The sequence below is a fragment of the Cupressus sempervirens genome, chromosome 5 (genome assembly GCF_028749045.1).
Source record: "Cupressus sempervirens isolate cs-2001-9-10 chromosome 5, ASM2874904v1, whole genome shotgun sequence".
NCBI lineage: Eukaryota > Viridiplantae > Streptophyta > Pinopsida > Cupressales > Cupressaceae > Cupressus > Cupressus sempervirens.
Window position 1 is genome coordinate 356,208,781 of NC_143122.1, and position 7,268 is coordinate 356,216,048.

Genomic DNA, 7,268 nt, shown 5'->3' on the forward strand with positions numbered 1-7,268 from the left:
ATTTCAAAATCTATTCCAACTTTTTTCTCACCCACCATAATATGAAACCAAAAACCTAGTACCTTTATAAGGCCTATTATATATTTGGATAGCAACCCTACATGGTCAACTTTAAAAATCTCCTGAAAACATGTTTTTGGCATGTTCTTGAGTCTTTTTTACTTCAAACATGTAGCTGACAACTTTTTTTTCACCCAAATTTGATGAAATGAAAAGGGTTTCTTAAGAATGTTCTTATCGTTCCATAAATGTAATATCTAACAAATTATGAGTTCACTAAGTAATTATTACTTATTTTCTAATGGGGTTATGAATAAAGTGTTGATTCATACACTGATTTAAAAACAACTATAACTTTCAAATGGTACAATAGTTTTAAAATTCAAAAAATGTATCACATTCTATGCTTCTTCTAGTATAAGAAAAAAAAATTAAAATTAAAATTTTGCATAGTTTTGAATTAGTTAAGTTGGTCAGACATGAGATTTTTTTAATTCCAAAAATACTATAGTAGAAAATTTACAATTCTATGTTTATTTAGAATAAAAATACCCAAAAATATGTGTCACATCCATAAATGAGTCTAATTCTTATTCTCTAATGCTCTCCTTATCATTATTTTCTACAAACTCATCAACCATCACATTTGTGTTTTTTATCATTGTATTAGTAGCCTTGTTCAAACATTCATATACTTTGCTCCTACTAGAATAATCTAAGAATATTCCTCAATTATCCACTTCTAGCATCTTTTGGAATATAGAACTTACTTCAAAATATTTTAAAATATCATAGAGTCATTGTATATCTGTACCAGAGTTCATAAGATATGTAATTTTTTCCCTTATTCAATTGTACCTAGTTCAGTGTGTAGACAACGCTATTGATAGCTTCTCTCCACTATATCTATGTAATCTCATCAATCAATAATGGTCTAACACAATCAACAATAGATCTATTTGTTCTTTCATCTATATCATTGTATTGTGGTGTTATTGGTGTACAAAATTGTCACTTGTTTCCATTCTCATTAAAAAAGATAGTAAATTCATCAAGCATAAATTCTTGTCTTGTGTCACATCTCAAAAATTTAATTGACTTACTAGTTTTTTTCTCAACTCTAACCTTATACCATTTGAGTATTTGAGTAGTAGCTTTGCACTTTCATAAGACCACATAAATCAGTATGAACCGACTATAATACATCATTACATGAGTAAGACTTACTTTCAAAAGTAGACTTAGTCATGTTACCAATTTGATAATGCTTAAACATCACTTTATCAGGTTTAGATAAGATTGGTAAATCTCTTACTTCTATTTCTACTAACCTTGATAATGTTATCAAAATTCACATGACATAACCTCTTGTGACATAGCCATATATATTCAATTTTTGCAATCAAACATCTATTCTCAATTGTATCAAAATAGAATAAATTATCTCTTGTTTGTTCTCTAACACCATTCAGATTTCCAACATCATCATATATCTTCACCTTTGAATGTTGACACGCCAGTGGGTGGGTGACCTGTGTTATTAAACCGAGCCACACTTCCAAGATAGGCAATAGGTAGGTTGCCACTGCCTGCTGGTTGATCATTGTTTTTTAAGCCAACAATCACTCACATAAACACCCACTTTTATTTTCCACTCTAAGAACATTTTCAAACTTGATGACCACTAAATATCTTCATACGGATGTTGATCTTTCAGACTAGAGTGGTAGAGGAGATGGAAAAATGGAGAGGGAGTGATGAGAAAGATAATCTTGTTGTTTGTCGAAGAAAGTAAGGAATAGAAGGCTCTAAAGAGAAGGGCCAATGGAATGTACCAGACCATATTTTTCTTGTTATTTTTTACGTTAAAAAATAGTTAAAACCTAAAAAAGATTAAATTAAATAAATACATCTCAAATCTGGATTTTTTTGGATTCCCAAAATAATGCATATACAATTCCAGGCCAGAAAGTAATAAGAGAAAAGTTAGAGATTTTGTTAGGTTGTTTATTGGGAGAAACCAACGAACTTATGAAAGAGCATAATTTTTTTTCAATTTATGTTTTTTATTCTTATGTTCCTATTGAAATACATTATTAAAAAAAATTGATTTTTGAGTACAGCTAAAATAAATGAATCTAACTTTATTATATACTCCTGTTTTCTTATTATTTTAAGATTTATAATAAATAAAATGGCCAATTTTTTTTCTATTGCTTGCGACTCTAGTATGGATAGCATTAAATAAATAGAAAATTTTAAAACAATAAATAAAATAAGCAACTAAAACCTAGATATATTTACATGTTAGAACATATAGTAATTGGAAAAACTACCCACAATTAGCACTTAAAAATTTGCTGAATACAGAGACTAGTGTGACTACAAGATTAGCCATGCGATAATATAGTAAATTGCACATATAAAATATAACGTTATTGAATTATCTTCATTTATATCTTCCTTCTATATGAATATGCTTTAATATTTTCTTCTTCTCTTTTCTCTTCATCTCTTCCTCCCTTGTTCCTTCTATATGAGTATGCCCAATGTTTTCTTCTCCTCTTGTCTGTACATCTCCACCTCCCTTCCATGAACATATATATAGTAAAACCCTACATTAGGTCATTTCCCTTGCATTCATCAGTGTTTGAAATATCTATAAAATGCAAAAGTATTAACAATATGGAAAGATCCAGCATACCCAACAAAGTGCAGAGAGTTCTCTTACTTCTGAACTATTCACTTTCTTTGCGTAAAGTAAAACTTTAAAGTGCAAAAGTTTTTCCTACCCATTTCGAAAATAGAATAGATCGAAAGCTCCATATAAAATAGGGACCTGAAGATTTGGAGCTCTAAAACCATGCTAAAGTTGATACAATTTAAATCCCTTGAAAGTAGCATATGCAAGTAATATTCTTAAGTTCCTTCTAGTCTAACAACATGAGCAAGTGTTTTTCCATAGTCAATTCCTTCTACCTGTACATATATTTTGCATACTAATTCTTCTTTGTTTGTCGTTAACTCCTCCATTCTTATTCAACTTATTTCTAAAAATCCACTTAGTACCAATCACATTCTTTATTTTTTCAATCTCTTCATTCATAGCATTAATCCAATACTCATTTTTCAAAACATATCTCACTAGTCTTTTATCAAATTCACGAATCAAGCATGTATTATCTTTCAACTTACTTATTGTCATGACCAGTATCCTTGTCTCCAATTATTTTTCTTGTTAAATGATTCATTTTGATGTACTTAGCTAATATAAGCTCAATTAACCATTTTTCAAAATTTTCTACTCTTGGTGGGGCTCAACGGGTATCTTAGTAGCAGGTTTCTATTGCTTTAGGTATTATGTGTTGTTTCTCATGACTACTGATTATTTCTCAGGTAAGGTACTAGGTTATCCTTCTCATAAATTAACAAACATCTAATAATCATTAGGTTCTTCCATTCTCTCCTTATCATTAATTTTTGTAAGCTCATCAACCATCACATTTGCACTTTTTTCATTGTGTTAGTACTCTTCTTCAAACATTCATATACCTTGTTCCTACTAGAATAATCTAAAAATATTCCTTCATCACTTTTTGAATCTAATTTTCCACTTCTTACATTTTTTGGAATATAGCACTTATTTCCAAATATTTTAAAATAACTTACAATCACTGTATGTCCATACTAGAGTTCTTAAGGTTGTAATTTTTTCCCTTATTCAATTGTACTCAGTTCAGTGTATAGACAATGATATTGATAGCCTCTCTTCACTATATCTGTGCAACCTCATCAATCAATAATGTTCTAGCACAATCAACAATAGATCTATTTCTTCTTTCATCTATATCATTCTATTGTGGTATCATTGGTGTTCATAATTGTCTCTTGTTTCCATTCTCATTAAAAAAGATAGTAAACTCATCAAGCATAAATTCTTGTCTTGTATCACATCTCAAACATATAAATGACTTGCCAATTTTTTTTTTCAACTCTAGCCTTATACCATTTGAGTATTTTCAAATCATCATATTGAGATAAAATATCTATCACCATAGTAGCTTTGCACTTTCATAGGACCACATAAATCAGTATGAACCGACTATAATAATATTTATCACCATAGTAGTTTTGTACTTTCATAGGACCATATAAATCAGTGTGAACCAACTATAATACATCATTACATGAGTAAGACTTACTTTTGAAACTAGACTTAGTCATGTAACTAATTTGATAATGGTTAAACATCACTTTATCCGATTTAGATAAGGTTGGTAAACCTCTTTCTCCTCTCTTTCAACTAACCTTGATAATGTTATCAAGATTCACATGACATAACCTCTTGTGACATAACCAAATATATTCAATTTTTGCAATCAAACATGTATTCTCAATAGTATCAAAATAGAATAAATTATCTCTTGTTTGCTCTCTAACACCAAACAGATTTCCAACATCGTCATATATCTTCACTTTTGTATTTTGAAACTGCTAGTTGATCGTCGTTTCTAAGGTCAACAATCACTCACATAAAGATCCACTTCTATTTTCCACTCTTGAGAACATTTTCAAGCTTGTTGACGACTAAATATCTTCATACAGATGTTGAGGGGTAGAGGAGATGGAGAAAGGGAGTCAGAGAGATGAGAAAGATAATCTTGTTGCTTGCCGAAGAAAGTAAGGAATAGAAAGTTCTAAAGAGAAGGGCCAATGGAATGTACCAGACCACATTTTTCTTGTTAAGTTATAAAAATTTAAAACCTAGAAAAATTAACCCCTTACTAATTAGAAAAGAAAAATTAATTTTTTTGAAATAAATACATCTCAAATCTTGAATTTTTTGGAATCCCAAATTAATGTATATACAATTCCAAGCTACATTATCTATAAGTCATAAAAGTTAGACATTTTGTTAGGTTATCTATTGGGACAAACCAACAAACTTGTGAAAGAGCACAAAAAATTTTCAACTTATGCTTTTTTTTCTTATGTTACCATTGAAATACATTATAAAAACACTTGATTTTTTAATCCAACTAAAATAAATGAATCTAACTTTATTCTATACTCCTCTTTTCTTATTATTTAAGATTTATAATAAATAAGATGGTCAGTTTTACTTCTATTGCTTGCGACTCTAGTATGGATATCATTAAATAAACATGATTTTTTTAAACAATAAATAAAATAAATAACTAAAACCTAGATATTTTTGCATGTTAGAACATATAGTAATTGGAAAAGCTACCCACAATTAGCACTTGAAATTTTCTGATTACAGAGACTAGAGACTACACTGACTACAAGATTAGCCATGCGATAATATAGCAGATTGCATATATAAAATATAACGTTATTGAATTATCTTCGTTTATATCTTCCTTCTATATGAGTATGCTTTAATATTTTCTTCTCCTCTTTTGTCTACATCTCTTCCTCCCTTCTTCATATTCTATATGAGTATGCTCAATATTTTCTTATCCTCTTGTCTGTACATCTCCACCTCCCTTCCATGAACAAATATATAGTTAAACCCTACATTAGGTGCTTTCCCTTGCATTCATCAGTGTTTAAAATATCCGTAAAATACAAAATTATTAACAATATGGAAAGATCCAGCATACCCAACAAAGTGCAGAGAGTTCTCTTACTTCTGAACTATTCACTTTCTTTGTGCAAAGTAAACCTTTAAAGTGGAGAAGTTTTTCCTACCCATCTCGAAAATAGAATAGATCGAAAGCCACATATAAAATAAGGTGCCCTTCTACTCATTTTAATTGGAAAATAGGCCTTGCTAGTATTCAGTAAGAGGAATAATGTAAGACAAATGTTCCTAAAGCCAAGTGTGATGGCACGACACTTCAATGCATCGAGATCCTTCCATGAAAACTTGACACAATGTATTACCAAATAAACCCTAAAATGATCATAAACCAAATTTTCTTACATCTTTAGCCTTCGCATGGGGAAGAGAACACCATTGATGAAGTGAATAAATATCAGAGAAAGCAGCTTTCTCATCCCCCCCAGGGTTTTCCCAATCCATAAGAAAAGCAAATATTTTACAACTCTTCTTAGAATTGAGGAAGCCTTTGAGGGGAGAAGAAAACAACTCTCTTTCAACGCTTGACAATGCATAACTCCTAATGTATTGGACCAAAACCTGCAAGAAAACATTTATTTGTTCAGAGCAATTTATTGAGATTTTGAAGGAGGAACGAATATAAAGAATCGAGATCTTTTCAAAGTATTATAAAGAGATAATATGTTATCTACAAGCATCATCATCCTTCATGTCTTCTTTTCGAAAAGCTTTAGTCCCACCTTTGAAAAGGAGATTTTGTTCTTGGTGAAAGATAATCATTTCAGTATTTTCAACGATTGTTGATACCTGTGTTTTCAATCAATAATAATAATAATAAGCTTGGCCGTCAAAGCTAGAAATTGATCTTCGATGTTTGCTATGGTTGAAATATGATGAATAAGTAAAAATATAGTACAAATCTTTTTCCTCATCAAGAAAAGTGGCCTTATTTTGAAGGTTTGGCCCCTACTTTTTTCGAGAAGCCGCCCCTGTTTTTCATGCAATATAACATAAGATATGCTTTTCCGCTTGTGGAATATTAAAAAAACGTTAAATCTTTTATCAAGACAAAAATCTCTAAAGCTTAATTAATTGACCTCACATAGAGTGAATGATATGCTTCAGAGCTGTACAATGACGTCTCCACAGTTGTAAGGGAAATGGATCTCAAATGAAACTAAATGATATGGCAATACAGTTTATTTTAAATACGTATTTATGCTTTTATTTTTGTTTTTTCATTTTCATTTTCTTCAAAATACAAACTTTATTTACAATTTTGGTAAATAATGTATATATATAATTTGAACTAATTATTACTAGAGGTATTAAATTAACTTAAATGAAACAGCATTGAATAGGAAGAAATTTTTAAAAGATAGATATTGTATTAGTTATAAAATTGAATAATGATATTATAATATTGATGTGGTTCAAAATATCAAGATAACTTAGTAATTGATGATCCAAATTCACCCTTGTTTGAGAATTTTCTATGTGATAATTTTTATAAAAGTTATGTACATGTCTAACTGCTCTTGGGTGACAAAGCACAATAAGATGGAGATAGATATTGTAAGTGACATCTAATCCCAAGATTGAATTATTCATCATGTTAGACACTATATTATTTTTACTTCTACTAATGACATCAGATAACCATCAATAAATTTTGCTTTAT

General features: G+C 29.8%; 1 long non-coding RNA gene across 1 annotated transcript; it reads right to left on the reverse strand.

Annotated features, from left to right (window-relative positions):
• Positions 1-5,318: 5,318 nt before the first annotated feature.
• Positions 5,319-6,455, reverse strand: LOC149556201 (uncharacterized). The gene is made up of 2 exons (XR_016352336.1): positions 6,328-6,455; positions 5,319-6,166 (listed from the first exon to the last, which is right to left on the reverse strand). It is a non-coding gene; the product is annotated as an uncharacterized LOC149556201 (long non-coding RNA).
• Between the last annotated feature and the right edge of the window lie 813 nt (positions 6,456-7,268).